The sequence below is a fragment of the Pristiophorus japonicus genome, chromosome 7, assembly GCF_044704955.1.
Source record: "Pristiophorus japonicus isolate sPriJap1 chromosome 7, sPriJap1.hap1, whole genome shotgun sequence".
NCBI lineage: Eukaryota > Metazoa > Chordata > Chondrichthyes > Pristiophoridae > Pristiophorus > Pristiophorus japonicus.
In genome coordinates this window covers 160,219,692-160,242,721 of record NC_091983.1, presented here as the reverse complement: position 1 = coordinate 160,242,721, position 23,030 = coordinate 160,219,692, and the positions used below count along the sequence as shown (strand labels likewise).

Genomic DNA, 23,030 nt, shown 5'->3' with positions numbered 1-23,030 from the left:
AATTGGCGAGGAGATTACGGACTTTCACGCGAAAATGTCCACCCTTGGTACGTTGCAGCAGTTCGCCGATGGTGATGATTGGGACGCCTTTGTGGAGAGGCTCGACCATTTCTTCACAGCAAACGACCTGGCAGGAGACAACCCGGCCACACTGGCTGATAAGTGCAGAGCAATCCTGCTAACCAGTTGTGGGCCCACCGTCTATGGCCTCGTCAGGGACTTGCTGGCACCAGCAAAGACAATGACCAAAACGTACGAGGAACTCGTAACCCTGATCCATGAGCAACTCAAGCCCATGGAGAGCATCCACACAGTCAGACACCGGTTCTACACACACCGACGGCCCGAAGGCCAGGAAATCTGCAGACCTCAGGAGGCTGGTGGCACGGTGTGGATTTCGGCGGCCACCTCACTGAAGTGCTGAGAGACATTTTTGTCATTGGAATCGGCCATGAGGGCCTTCTTCATAAGCTACTGTTGGCAGATATCACAATGACACTGCAGAAGGCCATCTCTGTGAGCCAGGCATTCATGACCTTGACCTGTGGTTCCAGACAGCTGACTTATCCTCAGGACTCAAACCCGGCAAATACTGTGCAGAGTGGCGCCTTTTAGAGGCTGGACTGCACCACTGAATGTTCCCTGTTGAGGATAGAAGTAGAGATAGATGGCGTTCCAGTCTTCATGGAAGTGGACATGGGGGTGAGCCAGTCAATAGTGAATCAAGAAGCCTTTGAGAGGCTATGGAACAATCAGGCTGAATGACCCAAGTTGGTCCCGGTTCAGGCAAAGCTGCGCACCTACACCAATGAACTTATCCCAGGCGTTGGTAGTGCGGATGTAAAGGTACCCCATGATGGCGCAGTGCACAAGTTACCTCTGTGGATTGTTGCAGGTGATGGACCAATGCTACTCGGAAGAAGGTGGATGGAGAAGATCCATTGGAAGTGGGAAGACTTCATCCCTCCAGCGATCGACATCCTCTGCATTCAGAGGCAAAGTAAGCCCTCACCTGAGGTTGGATGCGGCACCAGAGAACAGACCAGCACAGCATCCGAGGCACAGACCGCTCAGCACGACAGCGTGGAGATGATCCAGCTGGGACAATCTGAGCGCACTTTCCAGGACCCCAGAGGAAGAAAATTGGATCCAAAGGAGACTCCCCAGCTTCGGTGGCAGAATCTGGGGAGAAAAGGATCACCGCAGTTGACATCGTAGATGGAGGAAAGATGGCGCCCGAACCACGAGGTGATGCACTGAAGAAAAAGATGGCGGCGGCCAGACCACGAGGTACAGCGCTGATGGAGCAACACGTGGCACCAAACAGAGACGAGGATTGGGGTAAAGAAAACAAGGTTCTCTTAAAGGGGGCCTGCAACCCACCACACTTAACGGGACAGGGTTGGTGAGAGGCGGGAGCAGCATCGGAGCGGCCTATAAAAGGCTACAGCAGGAGAGAAAGCAAAAAAGAAGTAGAAAGGAATCAAAAGGTGACGTCACAGCCAATGGGGTAAGTGATTGGCTGGTGATTGGTGAGTAGCTTTTCTTTTTCTTTTTATATCAGTAAGTAAACTGTAACATTGTTATTACCAATTTAAGTGTATCTAAGGGTTAAGGCATGGCAGGAGAGCTCGGTCACGTGATATGCTCCTCCTGTACCATGTGGGAACTCAGGGACACTTCTGGTGTCCCTGACGACTACGTGTGTGAGAAGTGTATCCGCCTCCATCTCCTGACGGACCACGTTGCGGAATTGGAGCCGAGGGTGGATTCACTCTGGAGCATCCACGATGCTGAGAATGACATAAGTGGCACGTGTAGTGAGTTGGTCTTCCCGCATGAGAAGGATCCACAGCCAGCTAGGGAATGGAAAACCAGCAGGAAGAGTAGTACAAAGAAGGTAGTGCAGGGGTCCCATCTGGTCATCCCCCTGCAAAACAGATACACTGCTTTGAGTGCTGTTGAGGGAAATGACTCATCAGGGGAGAGCAGCAGCAGCCAAGTTCATGGCACCATGGCTGGCTCTGTTGTACAGGAGGGCATAAAAAAAAAAAGAGTGGGAGAGCGATAGTGATAGGGGATTCAATCATAAGGGGAATAGATAGGCGTTTCTGCGGCCGCAATCGAGACTCCAGGATGGTATGTTGCCTCCCTGGTGCAAGGGTCAAGGATGTCTCTGAGCGAGTGCAGGACATTCTAAAAAGGGAGGGAGAACAGCCAGTTGTCGTGGTGCACATTGGTACCAACAACACAGGTTAAAAAAAAGGGATGAGGTCCTACGAGACGAATTTAAGGAGCTAGGAGCTAAATTAAAAAGTAGGACCTCAAAAGTAGTAATCTCGGGATTGCTACCAGTGCCACGTGCTAGTCAGAGTAGGAATCGCAGGATAAATACGTGGCTTGAGCAGTGGTGCAGCAGGGAGGGATTCAAATTCGTGGGGCATTGGAACCGGTTCTGGGGGAGGTGGGACCAGTACAAACCAGACGGTCTGCACTTGGGCAGGACCGGAACCAATGTCCTCGGGGGAGTGTTTGCTAGTGCTGTTGATGAGGAGTTAAACTAATATGGCAGGGGGATGGGAACCAATACAGGGAGACAGAGGGAAACAAAAAGGAGACAAAAACAAAAGACAGAAAAGAGATGAGTAAAAGTGGAGGGCAGAGAAACCAAAGGCAAGAAACAAAAAGGGCCACTGAATATAAAAGGGCTGCAGGAGGAGTCAAAATTAAAAATCATGGTTTAAAAACTAGGATGAAAACACTCTACCTAAATGCACGCAGCATTCGAAATAAAGTAAATGAGTTGACGGCACAAATCATCACAAATGGGTATGATTTGGTGGCCATTACACAAACATGGTTGCAAGGTGGCCAAGACTGGGAATTAAACATACAGGGGTATCTGACGATTCAGAAAGATAGGCAAGAAGGGAAAGGAGGTGGGGTAGCTCTGTTAATAAAAGATGATATCAGGGCAGTTGTGAGGGATGATATTGGCTCCAATGAACAAAATGTTGAATCATTGTGGGTGGAGATTAGAGATAGTAAGGGGGAAAAGTCACTGGTCGGCGTAGTTTATAGGCCCCCAAATAATAATTTCACGGTGGGGCGGGCAATAATCAAGGGAATAATGGAGGCATGTGAAAAAGGAACGGCAGTAGTCATGGGGGATTTTAACCTACATATCGATTGGTCAAATCAAATCGCACGGGGTAGCCTGGAGGAGGAATTCATAGAATGCATACGGGATTGTTTCTTAGAACAGTATGTAACAGAACCTACAAGGGAGCAAGCCATCTTAGATCTGGTCCTGTGTAATGAGACAGGAAAAATAAACGATCTCCTCGTAAAAGATCCTCTCGGAATGAGTGATCACAATATGGTTGAATTTGTAATACAGATTGAGGATGAGGAAGTTGTGTCAGAAACGAGCGTACTATGCTTAAACAAAGGGGACTACAGTGGGATGAGGGCAGAGTTGGCTAAAGTAGACTGGAAACAAGGACTAAATGGTGGCACAATTGAGGAACAGTAGAGGACTTTTAAGGAGCTCTTTCATAGTGCGCAACAAAAATATATTCCAGTGAAAAAGAAGGGCGGCAAGAGAAGTGATAACCAGCCGTGGATAACCAAGGAAATAAAGGAAAGTATCAAATCAAAGACCAATGCGTATAAGGTGGCCAAGGTTAGTGGGAAACTAGAGGATTGGGAAAATTTTAAGCAACAGCAAAGAATGACTAAAAAAGGTAAACTTGCGCAAAACATAAAAACAGATAGTAAAAGCTTTTACAGATATATAAAACGGAAAAGAGTGACTAAAGTAAATGTTGGTCCCTTAGAAGATGAAAAGGGGGATTTAATAATGGGAAATGTGGAAATGGCTGAGACCATAAACAATTATTTTGCTTCTGTCTTCACAGTGGAAGACACAAAAACCATGCCAAAATTTGCAGGCCACAGGAATGTGGGAAGGGAGGACCTTGAGACAATCACTATCACTAGGGGGGGTAGTGCTGGACAGGCTAATGGGACTGAAGGTAGACAAGTCCCCTGGTCCTGATGAAATGTATCCCAGGGTATTAAAAGAGATGGCGGAAGTTATAGCAGATGCATTCGTTATAATCTACCAAAATTCTCTGGACTCTGGGGAGGTACCAGCGGATTGGAAAGCAGCTAATGTAACGCCTCTGTTTAAAAAAGGGGGCAGGCAAAAGGCAGGTAACTATAGGCCGGTTAGTTTAACATCTGTAGTGGGGAAAATGCTTGAAACTATCATTAAGGAAGAAATAGCGGGACATCTAGATAGGAATAGTGCAATCAAGCAGACGCAGCATGGATTCATGAAAGGGAAATCATGTTTAACTAACTTACTGGAATTCTTTGAGGATATAACGAGCATGGTGGATAGAGGTGTACCGATGGATGTGGTGTATTTAGATTTCCAAAAGGCATTCGATAAGGTGCCACACAAAAGGTTACTGCAGAAGATAAAGGTACGCGGAGTCAGAGGAAATGTATTAGCATGGATAGAGAATTGGCTGGCGAACAGAAAGCAGAGAGTCGGGATAAATGGGTCCTTTTCCGGTTGGAAATCAGTGGTTAGTGGTGTGCCACAGGGATCAGTGCTGGGACCACAACTGTTTACAATATACATAGATGACCTAGAAGAGGGGACAGAGTGTAGTGCAACAAAATTTGCAGATGACACTAAGATTAGTGGGAAAGCGGGTTGTGTAGAGGACTCAGAGAGGCTGTAAGGAGATTTGGATAGGTTAAGCGAATGGGCTAAGGTTTGGCAGATGGAATACAATGTCGGAAAGTGTGAGGTCATCCACCTTGGGGGAAAAAAAACAGTAAAAGGGAATATTATTTGAATGGGGAGAAATTACAACATGCTGTGGTGCAGAGGGACCTGGGGGTCCTTGTGCACGAATCCCAAAAGGTTAGTTTGCAGGTGCAGCAGGTAATCAGGAAGGCAAATGGAATGTTGGCCTTCATTGCGAGAGGGATGGAGTACAAAAGCAGGGAGGTCTTGCTGCAACTGTATAAGGTATTGGTAAGGCCGCACCTGGAGTACTGCGTGCAGTTTTGGTCACCTTACTTAAGGAAGGATATACTAGCTTTGGAAGGGGTACAGAGACGATTCACTAGGCTGATTCCAGAAATGAGGGGGTTACCTTATGATGATAGATTGAGTAGACTGGGTCTTTACTCCTTGGAGTTCAGAAGGATGAGGGGTGATCTGATAGAAACATTTAAAATCATGAAAGGGATAGACAAGATAGAGGCAGAGAGGTTGTTTCCATTGGTAGGGGAGACTAGAACTAGGGGGCACAGCCTCAAAATACGGAGGAGCCAATTTAAAACCGAGTTGAGAAAGAATTTCTTCTCCCAGAGGGTTGTGAATCTGTGGAATTCTCTGCCCAAGGCTAGCTCATTGAATGTTTTCTAGTCAAAGATAGATAGATTTTTAACCAATAAGGGAATTAAGGGTTACGGGGAGAGGGCGGGTAAGTGGAGCTGAGTCCACGACCAGATCAGCCATGATCTTATTGAATGGCGGAGCAGGCTCGAGGGGCTAGATGGCCTACTCCTGTTTCTAATTCTTATGTATGTTCTTGACAGTTCCACACACTCAAGCAATGTAATAGCAACTGTGAGTTAGAAGTAACCCAGAGAGTGGTGAACCTGTGGAATTCTCTACCACAGAAAGTTGTTGAGGCCAATTCACTAAATATATTCAAAAAGGAGTTAGATGAGGTCCTTACTACTAGGGGGATCAAGGGGTATGGCGAGAAAGCAGGAATGGGATACTGAAGTTGAATGTTCAGCCATGAACTCATTGAATGGCGGTGCAGGCTAGAAGGGCCGAATGGCCTACTCCTGCACATATTTTCTATGTTTCTATGTTTCTATCAGAGTTGTGTACATGCAATAAGCAAGGAAAAGCACGCAATTGCGATCATGTAAAATGTGTACCTGATGATCAGAATTGTGTACGTGCAATAAGCAAGGAAAAGTCGCGCGATTGCGATCATGTAAAACGTGTAATTGATGATCAGAGATGTGTACATGCATTGAGCAAGGAAAAGTCGTGCGATCACGATCGGAGCTGCAGGTTACTCACAATAAGTAATGAAACGACGTAGGATTTCAACTGCATACAGCCAATGCAGTGGGCAAATATCCATCGGGAGCACACAGGTCTTGCGAGCTACCCAACGCTGTGACCTGCGCGCCTGGGATGAGAGTTATGCACCATGGAGTGTGGCCACAAGCAGCCAATACACACAAGCTGCAGAGCAAGTAATCTCAGGAGGGCAACCGCATCGGTATCGATACCCTGCCCCTGATCGGCTCCGCCTGTCAGGCATCCAATGGCACCAACCGCCACAAGCCTGAAAGAGCAAACTGTGCTAAGGCGCAGCCCCCAGACCTCATCGCCACCAAGGCCATACCCGGGAACGAAGGGTCACCTGCAACCGTTCTCCCAAAGGGGACCGGGACCAGCCAGGATCCCAAACCAAACAACGCCCAGGCAAGTGAGTCAACCGTTCCCAGTGCACTGCTAGTCGACAGCTCATCAGGGAGCAGCAGTGACCCAGGGTGCAAACAAAGGACAGGGAGGTCACAGACATCTGTGAACCTGCCCGACGCTAGGAGCAACGGCAACAGCCCTGAAACCAGACAACTTGAGCCAACCGGGTTCCCACTGCCAGCACTGGGCACCGCGCCGCCACCAGACTGCCTGGACACCATCCAGCAATTCTGGAACTAGCTTGTCCTTACACACCGGTTACCGATCCCCAGTACATATCGATAAGGCATCTCACCAGTCTAATGTACTTATCTCACAACTGAACCACAAATGTAATGCAAACTTGTTTTTCTGGACTTGAATGTATATGAATGCAATGAGCCTCCGGCATAATCTATATGTGGGGCGGGGAGAGAATGGAGTGGTCAGGGACACACAAACAGCCACCACCAACGAAACACCAACCACTCACCCAAGATTGAAACGACCCACCAAGGGTCAACCAGATAGCGCTAAGCCCAGAGCACAGTCAATGCAGAGGCGATTTGCACGAAAGGCTTGGGGGAAGAGTGATGTCATGTATCCTACATGGCTACTGTTTGTACTATAATAAGGTGTGCCACCAGAGAGCACAGCAGTGGGAGGTTACCTGTGCCAGGCCTAGTAGAAAAGGCAGGCCACCAGGTGTGATCCTCACTCTGGAGTCATCAATAAAGAACAAAGATCACTACAGTTCAAGTACAACACATTGCCTCGTGGAGTCATTATCAGAGCATCCTTGGACATCCTTCAAAAGTAATTGATTGGCTGTAAATGCTTTGGGACATCCTAAGGTCATGAAAAGCACTATATAAATACAAGTTCTTTCTTCAGACAGTTGAATGCATGGTGGGGCAAAGGAAATAGGGATGCATGAGAGGCCAAAATTGGAGGCCTCATGGAGACTACAAAGTTATGAGGGCAGAGTTGGGTAAAGTGGACTGGGAAAATGGATTAAAGTGTGTGACAGTTGATGAACAGTGGCGTACATTTAAGGAGATATTTCCAAATCTCAAGAAAAATATATTCCAGTGAGGAGGAAAGGGTGTAATAGATAGCCATCTGTGGCTAACTAAAGAAATAAAAGACGGTATCCAATTAAAAACAAGGGCATACAAAGTGGCCAAAACTAGTGGGGGGACAGAAGATTGGGAAGCTTTTAAAAGCCAGCAAAGAATGACTAAAAAAATGATTAAGAAAGGGAAGATAGACTATGAAAGTAAACTAGCATGAAATATAAAAACAGATAGCAAGAGTTTCTATAGGTATATAAAAAGGAAAAGAGTGGCTAAAGTAAATGTTGATCCCTTAGAGGACAAAACCAGGGAATTAGTAATGGGGAACACAGAGATAGCAGAAACTCTGAACAAATATTTTGTATCAGTAGAGGACACTAACAATATCCCAACAGTGGATAGTCAAGGGGCTATAGCAGGGGAGGAACTTAACACATTCACAATCACTAAGGAGGTGGTACTCAGTAAGATAATGGGACTAAAGGCGGATAAATCCCCTGGACTTGATGGCTTGCATCCTAGGGTCTTAAAAACAGTGGCTGCAGAGATAGTGGATGCATTCATTGTCATCAACCAAAATTCCTTGGATTCTGGGGAGGTCCCAGCAGAATAGAAAACCGCAAATGTAACACCCCTATTTAAAAAAAGGAGGCAGACAAAAAGGAGGAAACTATAGACCAGTTAGCCTAACATCTGTGGTTGGGAAAATGCTGGAGTCCATTATTAAAGAAGTAGTAGCAGGACATTTAGAAAAGCAAAATTCAGTCAGGCAGAGTCAGCATGGATTTATGAAGGGAAGTCATGTTTGACAAATTTGATGGAATTCTTTGAGGATGTAATAAACAAGGTGGATAAAGGGGAACCAGTGGATGTGGTTTTTGGACTTCCAGAAGGCATTTGACAAGGTGTCACATAAAAGGTTACTGCAGAAGATAAAAGTTCACGAGGTTGGGGGTAATATATTAGCATGGATATAGGATGGGCTAACTAACGGAAAACAGAGAGGCGGGATAAATGGTCCATTCTTGGGTTGGCAATCAGTAACTAGTGGGGTGCTGCAGGGATCAGTGCTGGGACCCCAACTATTTACAATCTATATTAATGACTTGGAAGAAGGGACCGAGTGTAACGTAGCCAAGTTTGCTAACGATACAAAGATGGGAGGAAAAGCAATGTGTGAGGAGGACACAAAAATCTGCAAAAGGACATAGGCAGTCTAAGTGAGTGGACAAAAATTTGGCAGATGGAGTATAATGTTGGAAAGTGTGAGGTCATGCACTGTGGCAGAAAAAAATCAAAGAGCAAGTTATTATTTAAATGGAGAAAAATTGCAAAGTGCTGCAGCACAGCGGGACCTGGGGGTACTTGTGCATGAAACATAAAAAGTTAGTATGCAGGTACAGCAAGTGATTAGGAAGGCCCAATGGAATCTTGGCCTTTATTGCAAAGGGGATGGAGTATAAAAGTAAAGAAGTCTTGCTACAGTTATACAGGGTGTTGGTGAAGCCACACCTGGAATATTGCGTGCAGTTTTGGTTTCCATATTTACAAAAGGATATACTTGCTTTGGAGGCAGTTCAGAGAAGGTTCACTAGATTGATTCTAGAGATGAGGGGTTGACATGAGGAAAGGTTGAGTAGGTTGGGCCTCTACTCATTGAAATTCCGAAAAATCTTATCGAAACATAGAAAACATAGAAAATAGGTGCAGGAGTAGGCCATTCGGCCCTTTGATTATGAGGGGGCTTGACAAGGTGGATGCAGAGAGGATGTTTCCACTGATAGGAGAGATTAGAACTAGGGAGTATAATCTTAGAATAAGGGGCTGCCCATTTAAAACTGAGATGAGGAGGAATTTCTTCTCTCAGCGGGTTGTGAATCTGTAGAATTCGCTGCCTCAGAGAGCTGTGGAAGCTGAGTCATTGAGTAGATTTAAGACAGAGATAGACAGTTTCTTAACCAATAAGGGAATAAGGGATTATGGGGGGCAGGCAGGGAAGTGGACCTGAGTCCATGATCGGATCAGCCATGATCGTATTAAATGGCGGAGCAGGCTCGATGGGCCGTATGGCCTACTCCTGCTCCTCTTTCTTATGTTCTTATTGGAGGATCTTGGATGGCTGTAGGGCTGGTGATGATTACCTAGACAGGGAGAGCCGAGGCCATGGAGAAATTTGAATACAAGGATGGAATTTTAAATTTAAGGCATTGCTGGGCCAGGAGCCAATGTATAGGGTTGATGGGAGAATTGGACTGTTGCAAGTTAGGATATGGGCAGCAGAGTTCAGGATGAGCTCAAGTTTATGTAGGATGGAAGAAGGGAGGCTGTCCAGGAGAGCAATGGAATAGTCAAGTGTCAGTTGTGGCTCAGTTGGTAGCACTCTTGCCTCTTAGTCAGACGATTCTGGGGGTCAAGTTCTTCTCTAGAGACTTGAACGTAAAAATCTGGGCTCGTGCTTTGAGGGAGTGTTGCACCATCAGAGGTGCCGTTGTTTGGATGAATGAAGCATAAATTGTTGAAAGAATGTTAAACAGATGAGTCATACAAGGAAGGGTTGAATACCTTTTGAAATGGAAAGATTTTACAGATGCTGACAATACATGGCAGCCAGATGGCAATTTGGATTGCCCAGAGTTGATCCAGGAGTTTCTGGATTCCCAAAAGGCCACCAAGGAACGTTCAGGTCCCGAACTTCATTTTGAAGGGTGGAAGTGTGCGTTCTTTTAACGTGGGGTGGCCGTTGCACACCGGCAACCACACGGGCTTAGCAGAGCAAGGTCTTGGTCCAGTGGCAAGGGGGTCCAAGACGACTGGAGACCAGGCTCTGCTGTATGAGCCTAGTTGCCTACAGCGGGATGTGAACCATAAGCTCGGCGCTGAGCAGCGCCCTTTGGTGAGGTGGTGAGAAAACAGAGGTCTGGCTGAGGGAAAGCATTGGGATGTACTGATGGATTCAAAAGAAAATCTGTCTCTGAAAATGAGTGAAGAAAACAAGCCAAAAAAAAAAGGATCCAAACGACAACCAACCAAGAGGTTTTGCAAGGGGGTCAGGACCAGAATCTATACACAGGCATCTTTCACCCTTCAAGATTCAGTTCGGGACATGGAATTTTAGGTCCTTCATTGAAACACCTGTGAAGTTTTTGACATGGAAGCAAGTCATCCTCGATTTGAGGGACTGCCTATGATGATGATGAGGACCAGAATGCATCATTGGCACAACTGACTCGAGCAGCGAATTGATGTTTCTAATGAAATGGAAGGATTCCAATGACGAAGATCTGGTTCCATCCAAGGAAGGCAATGTTAAGTGTCCACAAATTGTGAGTGCATTTTATGAAGAGAGACTGACATGGCATTCCTATTCCACAGATGATGAGGAAAATTAACTGTAGCATACAGTTAAAGTAGAAGATGTTGTGGAGAAATTTTGAGTGTATTCATGTTAATTGAGGGATAAATATTGGCCAGGACACCAGGGATAACTCCTCTGCTCTTCTTTGAAATATTGCGAAGGGATCTTTTACATCCACCCAAGAGAGCAGACTTGGTTTCATGTCTCATCTGAAAGACGGCACCTCTGACAGTGCAACACTCCCACAGTACTGCATTGGAGTGTCAGCCTAGAATTTTGTGCTCAAGTCTCTGGAGTGGGACTTGAACCTACAACCTTCTGGCTCAGGTGAGAGTGCTACCCACTGAGCCATAGCTGACACACCAAGACCAAAAGGGTCAAATTATGAGGACATGTTGCATAAACTAGGTTTATATTTCCTTGAATGTTGAAGATTAAGAGGTGATCTAATTAAGGTTTATAAGATGATCAAAAGAGTAGATAGAGGGAAACTATTTCCTCTGGTGGGGGAGTCCAGAACAAGGGGCATAGCTTTAAATTTAGAGCTAGGCCGTTCAGGGGTGATGTCAGACAGCACTTCTTCATACAAAAGGCAATGGAAATCTAGAATTCTCTCCTCCAAAAAGCTGTTGAGGCTAGGGGTCAATTGAAAATGTCAAAACTGAGATTGATAGATTTTTATTAGCTAAGGGTATTATGGATTATGGAAGCAAGGTGGATAGATGGAGTTAAAATATAGATCAGCCATGATCTAATTGAAAGGTGGAACAGACTTGAGGGGCTGAATGGCTTACTCTGGTTCCTATGTTCCAAGAGCGATCTTTTAAAAATCACACATAGAGAAAGCCATAAAAAGGTAAATGGCTTTTTGAACATTACATACAAAGTCAAGGAGGTGATGAATATGTATATCATCATCATAGGCAGTCCCTCGAAGTCGAGGAAGACTTGCTTCCACTCTAAAAGTGAGTTTTCAGGTGACTGAACAGTCCAATACGGGAATTACAGTCTCTGTCACAAGTGGGACACACAGTCGTTGAAGGAAAGGGTGGGTGGGGAGACTGGTTTGCCGTATGCTCCTTCCACTGCCTGCGCTTGCTTTCTGCATGCTCTCGGCGACGAGACTCGAGGTGCTCAGCGCCCTCCTGGATGCTCCTCCTCCACTTAGGATGGTCCTTGGCCAGAGTACTTTGGGCTGGATTTTCGGCTTTCCCGATTTCGGGGCGCTAATTGTGGCGGGGCGGTCTCGATACCACCTGAAAAAAGTTTGCGCCTTCAGCTGGAAATTTCGGCAAAAAATGAGGATCCATGATTGGGGTTGTTAAATCAGGTGTTACACAACAGCCTTTGTGCGCCCAAGCCGAAAATTGCGGCATTAAAAGAGGCGGCATTTTGTGCATTTGTTTATCCTGGGCGCAGACGTTATTTCAGGGCGCGGAAGTTTACTCCGCGCATGCGCAAATGATCTGCCCGACTTCTGGCACTTCTGCAGAGATGGAGCATCAGGAGGCCAGGCAGCATGCCAGGCGTTTCTCAATGGAGGCTGCTGAGGCTTTAGTCCATGCAGTGGAGAGGAGGTGGACATCCTCTGGTTGTGGGAGGGAGACCGCTGCCAACTATTTTCAAACGATTATGGCGTGAAATTGCCCAGGAGGTGTCTGCGGCAGACTCGGTTTCCAGAACTGGCATCCAATGCCGCAAAAAGTTCAATGACCTTACCGGGATCGTCAGCGTGAGTACCCTTCACATTTATATATGCCTACTATCCTTCCAACATGAATGTCAGACAGTAAGTGAAGTCTTTGTGCGCCCAAGCCGAAAATGCCTTGCTGCTGTTGAATAAATGAGATTTGTCGGGCAAAGCAATTCTTGATGCGATTTGAAAGTTGCTGATGTAACCTTGTTCATTGAATAGTTCAATGGGCCAAGCCCGCTAGTTGGCCCATTTGCAACAGAGCACATCTGGGGATGAGCCCAATTGCCTGGAATTCAGAGACTCCTGGCCCCAGTCACCTACAGCAACGCGCAGCGAGAGAGGAATCTCGGAGGCTAGCTCTCCAGAGGGTGAGTCGACAAAGTAGGTCTGCTGTACAGAATTCTCAAAGCCTTGCAGCCTGTGGTGTGGGTTTCACAATGCATCAGAAAGCTGAAGGCTGACTTCTCCAGCCATTGCCTCTTAATTAAGAATGCACATGCCCTCTTATTCCCTAACCATTGGGAACCTTCCTCACAATACACTCCCACTGCTGATATGGGTTTCATAAAGATCACCTGCAGTCCCTATGCTATGTCCCTCTCACCTCCTACCAATCGCTCACAAAGACATGCACACAGATCGAAGTGAAGACATTTGCACATCCACACAATATCAGCTATTGAACTATGGTAGACATATGTGGAACAACAGGAGGTGTACCCTTTCTGAACTCTTCCTATTTTTCTCATTGCAGGCAAAGGTCTCACACAACAGGCGTGAGCAGTGCTGGACAGGTGGAGGCCCGCCTCAGATCCAGGACTTAACAAATGTCGGGAACGGGTGTCTGCCCTCAATGGAGCACCAGCTCGGACAGTTGCTGGGAGCGATGCTGGGTCCCCTCCGGGTAGTGAAGGTATAAAAATGGATTGCACGACTGATGTGACTTCATTGAGATGTATTATGAAGTGGCGTGGAGCCGTCACATGAACATGTGCAATGCCACCTTCCTGCTATCACCCTGCCCTTACCATGCTGCTAACCACACGTCTGTTGTTTTCTGCTTGCAGAAGAACAGCCACAATCGCGACCGGCGTCCAGGGAGCCATTGACATGTGGGCATGGGGAGATGATGAGGCGTGCGATGACACTGCAAGGCCTGAGCCGCCAAGCCTGCCAGTTGGCCCATTGCAAGAGCGCACATCTGGGGATGAGCCCAATTGCCCTGGCATTGACTCTTCGAAGGCTCCTGGCCCCAGTCACCTACAGCAACGCGCAGCGAGAGAGGAATCTCGGAGGCTAGCTCTCCAGAGGGTGAGTCGACAAAATAGGTCTGCTGAACAACAGGCAGACATGGAACTGGACTTGGTGGCATGCACCTTAAGTTCATGGAAGCATTGGGTCGGAGCCCAGAGAGCATCAACAAGCTTTCTGCGACTGTATGGTGGCACATAGCATGGGCAGTATTAGATGCATCCCTCAGCTTCCTCCATTCAACCAAACTGGTCGATTATGAGCTGGCAACATGCGGCTCTTGTTCCGGCAGCATCTGGATGCTGCTTCCCCCGTGGATGGGGTGGCTTTGCAATCAGGGCCTCGCCAGGCTCCTCTTCATCGTCCTCCTCCTGAGGTGGGCCTGCAATCCCCACTGGCAATGCCTGGCCGCTCATGATGGCCAAGTTGTGTAGCATGCAGCACAGCACAATGAATTCAGAGACATGTTGAGGGGAGTATTGTAGGTTGCCTCCAGAGTGGTCCATGCATCGGAAGCATTGCTTGAGCATCCCAATTGTCTGTTCGATTATGTTGCGGGTGGCTGCATGGCTCTCATTGTAGCACTGCTCGACGTCTGCGCTGGGGTTGCGGAGGGGATCATGAGCCAGGGGGCCAGGTCTTTGTCCCCGAGCAGCCAGCTCTGGCCTTCCCTTTGTCGCTGAAACATTCGTGAAACACTGACCTCATGCAACATATAAGCATCACGTGCGCTCGCGAGATAGCGGGCATTCACTGCGAGAATGCGCTGCATGTGGTCGCACACCAGCTGGACGTTTAGGGAGTGGTATTCATTTTGGCTTCTGAATACCTCTGCGTTGTCCAATGGTGCTCACAAGGCCACGTGTGTACAGTTAATAGATCCTTGAATCCTCGGGAAACCTGCAATTTTGTCAAACCCACATGCCTCTCATTCTGGCTGTCTCTACTCATTGGGAACTTTATGAAGTCCATTCTGAGGGCGTACAGAGCCTTTGTGACTTGGCAAATACAGCGCTGTGTAAGCATAGTGAGAAATGCTGCATATGTCCCCTGCTGCTACCTGGAAGGAACTGGAGGCATAGAAAGCCAGCGCCAGTGTCCTTCACTGCGACGGACAGTGCAGTCGTGTTGGCACTGGAAGGTTGCAGGTTTGCCTGTAGGAGATGGCCGAGGCTGAGAGGAGATTTAATATCAAAAATTAGATAGGCTTTTGACAGGGTGAATAGGGAAAGACTATTTCCTCTGATTGGAGAGTCATTAACAAGGGATTAGCAATTTAAAGTTGTCACTAAGGGAATGAGGACAGCTGATCCACAATATATCTCACTGCACTGCTCTCACTCCATAACCTTGTTTCTTCTTCTGCTACAAAAAACAGTCTCTGCATTAGAGGCATAACCATGTCTCCATGTGATGAAGACAAATCTCCACAGACCTGCCCAAGTAAAAGCACACTGGTCTGTAAACACTGGTCTTTGCACCTGCAAACGATGTCCTATCAGGAATGTCTATGCAGAGAGTTGTTAAAGCATAGAATGCTTTGTCACAGAGAGCAGTTCAGCTTTATCTACATGTTGCCCCTTGGCAACATCATCCAAAAACATAGCATCAGTTTCCACCTGGCCGCTGATGACACCCAGCTCTACCTCAATACCACTTTTCTCGACCCCTCCTCAGGGGCCAAGTTTCGGCCTGAGTTGCTCCTGTTTTTTTGGAGCAACTGGTTTAGAATGGAGTAACTTAGAAATTGCAATTCTCGGTATTTAGTTTGCTCCAGTTCTAGTCAGTTAGAACAGTTTCACTTTGGAACAGATTTGTTTTTTCAAAAGGGGGCGTGCCCGGCCACTCACGCCCGTTTTGAAAGTTTAGGCAGTGAAAACATACTCCAAACTAACTTAGAATGGATTAAGTGTAGATTTTTGTACGCTCAGATAAACCTTGTCGACACTTAGAAAATCAGGCGTAGGTTACAAATCAGGCGTAGGAAATGGGGGGGGGTTTACAAACATTAAACACTTCAATTTTACAAAAAGAGTCATCATCAATAATAAATGATAAATACATCAATAAATCAACCAATAAATCAAAAAAAAATAAAAAAATAATTTTTTAAAAATCAATAAATAAAACATTTTCTACTTACTGACTGCTATCTCTCTGTCTGTCTGTGTGTCTCTCTCACTCTCTGTCTGTCAGTGTCTGTGTTTCTGACAGCGAGGGGTGGAGGGGAGGGGGAGGAGGGGTGGTGGAGGAGAGGGGGATGAGAAGGGAGGGGGGGAAAAGAGAAGGGGGGGAAGAGAAGGGAGGGAGGGGAGGGGAGAAGAGAAGGGAGGGAGGGGAGTTGTAGAGAAAGGGGGGAGAGAGAGAGAGAGAGAGAGAGAGAGAAAGGAGAGAGAGAAAGGAGAGAGAGAGAGAAGAGGGAGGCTGAACAGGCCGGGCCCGGCCAGGCCCAAGACTTCGAGCTTAGACTTACCGGATTGACAGGTAGGTGGCGTCGGATCCGGGATCCGGGGGTCGGGGCGGAGGGGAGGGGGACGGTCGGTCGGGGATCGGTCGGGGGGGGGAAATCGGTCGGGAGCGGAGGTCGGTCGGGGGTGGGGGGGGGCGGAGGTTGGTTGGGGGGGAGGTCGGGAGCGGAGGTCGGTCGGGGGCGGGGGGGGGGGTGGGAAGGTCGGGAGCGGGGGAAGCGGAGATCGGGTCGGGGGGGGGGGGGGGGGGGAGGGTCCGGTGTGGGGGTGGGTGGGAGCGGGAGTCAAGTCGGGTCTGGTCCAGAGGAAGCAGGAGCTGGGCGTGGGATGAGCCTTATCGACACAGCCCCAGAGAGGCCATTTGGCCAGGGCTAGGAGCTGCGTGCTTCGGGCCCCTCCCACACAGTTTTGGGTGCCTGGAGCTACTGCACATGCGCACCCACTGTAGCGCGCCTGTGCAGAGGTCCCGGCACTGTTTTCAGCGCAGGGACCTGGCTCCGTCTCCTACAGCTCGTGCTGCACCGCACCCAGCTCCAGAGGACCTGCAGGGAGCCGGAGATAGGTAAGTTTTTTTTAGGCACACTTTGTGGCGCGAAAAACGGGCATCCAGGTCGGCGTTGTGCCGTTCTAGGCGCGGCCCGAAACTTGGGCCCTCAGTCTCTAAATTGTCAGACTGCTTGTCCGACATCCAGTTCTGGATGACCAGAAATTTTCTCCAATTGAATATTGTGAAGACCAAAATCATTGTTTTCGGTCCCCGCCACAAACTCTGTTCCCTAGCCACTGATTCCATCCCTCTCCCTAACTTCTGTCTGAGGCTGAACCAGACTGTTCGCAACTTTGGTGCGATATTTGACCCTGAAATGAACTTTCGACCACATATCCACAACATAACTAAGACCATCTATTTCCACCTCCGTAACATTGCCTGTCTCCCTTGCCTCAGCTCATCTGCTTCTGAAGCCCTCATCCATGTCTTTGTTACCTCGAGACTTGACTATTCCAACACACGTCTGGCTGGCCTCCCACATCCTACCCTACGTAAAGTAGATGTGATCCAAAACTTGGCTGTCCGTGTTTAACTCGCACCAAATCGCGTTCACCCATCACCCCTGTGCTCGCTGACCTACATTGGCTTCCGGTTAAGCAATGCGTTGATTTCAAAATTCTCATCCTTATTTTCAAGTCCCTCCATGGCCTCGACCCTCTCTATCTCTGTAATCTCCTCCAGCCCCACAACCCCACCCCGCCCCGCCCCCCCCCCTCCCCCGGCAATGGCATTGAGAAATGTCATGGAGCGCTCTCGCAAAGAACCAGCAGTCACTATGGATTGAATGGCCTCTTTCTGTGCTGTAAACTTGTATGGTTATATAGCCTGTAGTCTGGGAATGACTGTCAAGTGATGAACATTCCATGCTCTCTCCATTTGATATGTCTTTTCCACAGGGAAACTGAGAAAGGAGTTACCCTAACAAGCACAGCATGAATCATTTTATGCAGGAATGAACGCAGACTGGTTTATCTAGTAGCTGCCCCTGCTGTGACCTGGAATTAATCCTGATGCATAGAAGCTTAATGCCATGGTGACCTTAACACCAACAGGAAAAACATCTCTGTTTGTAAATCAGACAGCAGTAGATGGCATAACTGTGTCTGCAGGCAGTGATGAAGACAAATCTCTACAGACCTGCCCAAGAGTCTGTAAACACTGGCCTTTGCACCTGCGAGTGATGTCCCATCAGGAGTTGATGCTCCTACCATAGAAACATAGAAACATAGAAAATAGGTGCAGGAGTAGGCCATTCGGCCCTTTGAGCCTGCACCACCATTCAATATGATCATGGCTGATCATCACCTCGGTACCCCTTTCCTGCTTTCTCTCCATACCCCTTGATCCCTTTAGCCGTAAGGGCCATATCTAACTCCCTCTTGAATATATCCAACGAACTGGCATCAACAACTCTCTGCGGTAGAGAATTCCACAGGTTAACAACTCTGAGTGAAGAAGTTTCTCCTCATCTCGGTCTGAAATGGCTTACCCCTTATCCTTAGACTGTGTCCCCTGGTTCTGGACTTCCCCAACATCGGGAACATTCTTCCTGCATCTAACCTGTCCAGTCCCGTCAGTATTTTATACGTTTCCATGAGATCCCCTCTCGTCCTTCTCAACTCCAGTGAATACAGGCCCAGTCGATCCAATCTCTCCTCATATGTCAGACCTGCCATTCCGGGAATCAGTCTGGTGAACCTTCGCTGCACTCCCTCAATAGCAAGAACATCCTTCCTCAGATTAGGAGACCAAAACTGAACACAATATTCCAGGTGAGGCCTCACCAAGGCCCTGTACAACTGCAGTAAGACCTCCCTGCTCCTATACTCAAATTCCCTAGCTATGAAGGCCAACATGCCATTTGCCTTCTTCACCGCTTGCTGTACCTGCATGCCAACTTTCAATGACTGATGTACCATGACACCCAGGTCTCGTTGCTAATCTGCTGCCATTCAAATAATATTCTGCCTTTGTATTTTTGCCACCAAAGTGGATAACCTCACATTTATCCACATTATACTGCATCTGCCATGCATTTGTCCACTAACCTAACCTGTCCAAATCACCCTGCAGCCTCTTAGCATCCTCCTCACAACTCACACCGCCACCCAGCTTATTGTCATCTGCAAACTTGGAGATATTACGGTCAATTCCTTCATCTAAATCATTGATGTATATTATATATAGCTGGGGTCCCAGCACCGAGCCCTGTGGCAACCCACTAGTCACTGCCTGCCATTCTGAAAAGGACTCGTTTATCCCGACTCTCTGCTTCCTGTCTGCTAACCAGTTCTCTATCCACATCAATACATTACCCCCAATACCATGTGCTTTAATTTTGCACACCAATCTCTTATGTGGGACCTTGTCAAAAGCCTTTTGAAAGTCCAAATACACCACATCCACTGGTTCTCCCTTGTTCACTCTACTAGTTACATACTCAAAAAATTCTAGAAGATTTGTCAAGCATGATTTCCCTTTCATAAATCCATGCTGACTTGGACCGATCCTGTCACTGCTTTCTAAATGCGTTGCTATTTCATCTTTAATAATTGATTCCGACATTTTCCCCACTACTGATGTCAGGCTACAACTCCCCGTTTTCTCTCTCCCTCCTTTCTTAAAAAGTGGTGTTACATTAGCTACCCTCCAGTCCATAGGAACTGATCCAGAGTCGATAGACTGCTGGAAAATGATCACCAATGCATCCACTATTTCTAGGGCCACTTTCTTAAGTACTCTGGGCTGCGGACTATCAGGCCCCGGGGATTTATCGGCCTTCAATCCCATCAATTTCCTTAACACAATTTCCTGACTAATAAGGATTTCCTTCCATTCCTTCTTCTCACTAGACCCTCGGTCCCCTAGTATTTCCGGAAGGTTATTTGTGTCTTCCTTCGTGAAGACAGAGCCAAAGTATTTGTTCAATTGGTCTGCCATTTCTTTGTTCCCCATTATAAATTCACCTGAATCCAACTGCAAGGGACCTACGTTTGTCTTCACTAATCTTTTTCTCTTCACATATCTATAGAAGCTTTTGCAGTCAGTTTTTAATGTTCCCTGCAAGCTTCCTCTCATCCTCTATTTTTCCCCTCTTAATTAAACTCTTTGTCCTCCTCTGCTGAATTCTAAATTTCTCCCAATCCTCAGGTTTGCTGCTTTTTCTGGCCAATTTATATGCCTCTTCCTTGGATTTAACACTATCCCTAATTTCCTTTGTTAGCCACGGTTGAGCCACCTTCCCCGTTTTATTTTTACTCCAGACCGGAATGTACAATTGTTGAAGTTCATCCATGTGATCTTTAAATGGTTGCCATTGCCTATCCACCGTCAACGCTTTAAGTATCATTCGCCAATCTATTCTAGCCCATTCATGTCTCATACCATTGAAGTTACCTTTCCCTAAGTTCAGAACCCTGGGGCTAGACTTTCCACTTCACATGGCCATCTATGGCCCATCTATCGCCCAAAGCGGATCTCTATCGCCCATTTTGAGCAAAAAGTGGAAACTAGGCCCAAAACATCGCCGGAAAAACAGGTGCCCAAGTTTCCACTTTGATTGCCGAGATGATCGCCCAAATGATCGGCCACACAAGGCCCATCCCAAGTTTCGGCACCTAGCATGCACTTTGTTGGGCCGATGCAAGGCCCAAAAGAGTGCTGAAAAATAGTTGCTTTTTCAGGGCCTAAGAGAAGAAAATGGGCACTACGGACGCCATTTTTAACTTTGGAGGAAGGGTGGAGAATGAGTTGTGAGTCATTGAGAGTAAAATTGAAGAAAATTGTACTCTGAAATTTGGGACAGGGAATATAAATAGGTATTATCAACTTATTTATGCTAAATATATTGGAATAATTTAGTAAATAGCTTTTACATAGTGAAGTTATTTAATGATATTGTTGGGGCCTATCAAACTGACTGGTACAGAGAGGGCAGACTACAGTGATTAGAGAGTATAGAGTAGAGAGATTATTAAAATTAGTGAAAGTAATTATTGATAGTGATTATGGGGCATATGCTTTCCCTGCCTTTAATTGCAACCACTCACACACTGGTTACTGAAAGGATCAATCGAAGAGGTGGCACAGTAATGCATAGATGGAGACGAAGCCAGAGGAGGAGACCATACAGCCAAGGAAGGTACTTGGAAAAGCAATCCTACCTGAACTTGTCTGAAAATGCTTGTCTTAGGAGGCTGCGATTCTGGAAGGAGGTCATCGATGAGATATGTCAACTCATCAAGGATGATCTGCAGCCTTCCAGCACCATCAGAACCGCACTGTCCGTTGAGGTGAAAGTTACTGCTGCCCTAGCCTTTTACGCATCGGGATCTTTTCAGGCTTCAGCTGGCGACATCTGCCATATCTCTCAGCACGATACACATTGCTGCATTCGACAGGTGACTGAAGCCCTTTACGCTCGCAGGATGGATTTCATAAGCTTCCCAATGACCAGGGAGGCACAGACCGAGAGGGCTTTGGGTTTCTTGAGAATAGCAGACTTCCCCAAGGTGCAGGGAGCAATAGACTGCACGCACATTGCCCTGAAAGCACCCTTAAAGAATGCGGAGGTGTTTCGTAACAGAAAGAGGTTCCACTTACTAAATGTGGAGCTTGTGGTCGACCACTATCAAATAATTATGACAGTAAATGCTGCATTTCCTGGCAGCATCCATGATGCAAACATCTTACGTGAAAGTGCTATCCCTGACCTGTTTGCCAATCAGCCAGAAGGTCACGGTTGGATGCTGGGGGATAAAGGATATGGCCTTGCCAGTTGGCTGATGACCCCTCTGCATAATCCCGTCACTGAAGCACAGAAACGTTATAATGAAAGTCACATAGCGACTCGCAACATCGTTGAAAAGACAATTGGAGTCCTAAAGCCTGGATTATTCTGGTGACAGCCTCCAGTACCACCCTGATCAGGTAGCAGAGTTTATTGTGGTGTGTTGCATGCTGCATACCCTAGCTATAAAGAGAGGACAAATAATGCCAGATCATGCTGCAGGTCCATCTCCAGAAGGAGATGAGACAGAAGAGGCAGCCGGCGAAGCTGAAGAGGAGGAACAGGTGGGAGAGGACGTGGGCGATGACATAGGGGAGTTTAATCAGCCTGGCGATCTAGCACCGGTATCACCTCACCTTTCCCGAAGACCAGTAGCCAGTGGCAGTTACACGGCCGCTCAGCTTTTGTGTCAGATGCTCATTAATGAACGCTTCGCATGAACTATTATTGTTGATATTCAAACGTTCAATTACAGTTACGGTTAATCAAAAGTTTCATTTCCGTGGGGAAACAGAACAAACAAATATGCATGAAAAACTGCACATTGTAAAACTTATGTAACTGAGAGAGAAGGTACAAAAGTTGTAGAATTTTTTAATTTTTTTTATTAACAAAATTTTTTTAAAGAACTAATGAACAACACCCTCCCTCCAACCCCCCAACCCCCGCACTAACCCACCCTTCCCTCAAAATCCCCAAAATGTTAGAAGAAATTGAACATTTAAGTTTTAAAGAACAAGTGGCCATTTCAGTCATGACAACAAGTGACCATTTCAGTCATGATAACATGTGACCATTTCAGAAAGAATGGAAAGTGAACAGTTAAATGTTCACTTGTTACCATTACTTAAGTATTGAATACAAGTGCCCAATTTAGTAACAATAACAAGAGAATAATAAAGTGATAATAACAAGTGAACATTTTAGAAACAAGTGAACTATTGAGAAGCACTCCCCTCTCCCTACCTGCGGCCACGTTTCCCTCCAGATCCTGTCCCACCCCGTGTTCGCACCCCACCCGCCCATTTTGGTCTCCGCCGACCGACACCAAGACGTCGTGCAGAGTGGGACTGCAAGACTTCCTGCCGTGGTGGAGGTAACGGAGCGGAAGCAGAAGCCTCAGGCTCTACTTCTGAGTCAGGAGGAACTATGTCCTCCGTACTCGCTTGTGTGCTTGCGGTCTTGCTGCGAGCGGACACGACACCTTGGGGTGCAGCGCCGTGTCCAGCCAGCAACGTGTGCCGTAGGGCATTTGTTGCAGCTGTCTGCTTCCTGATCACCTCCAACGTCTCCCGAGCAGTTTGTGACTGCTCAGAAGACCAGCTGGA

The 23,030-nt window shown here is 47.1% G+C and overlaps 1 protein-coding gene and 1 pseudogene across 1 annotated transcript in view; both read left to right on the top strand.

Moving 5' to 3' along the window:
• slc35d3 (solute carrier family 35 member D3) overlaps positions 1-23,030 on the top strand; it is a 96,156-nt gene that overhangs the window by 57,123 nt on the left and 16,003 nt on the right. The window lies entirely within an intron of this gene.
• On the top strand, positions 2,188-10,982 carry LOC139266650 (chromobox protein homolog 1-like; annotated as a pseudogene).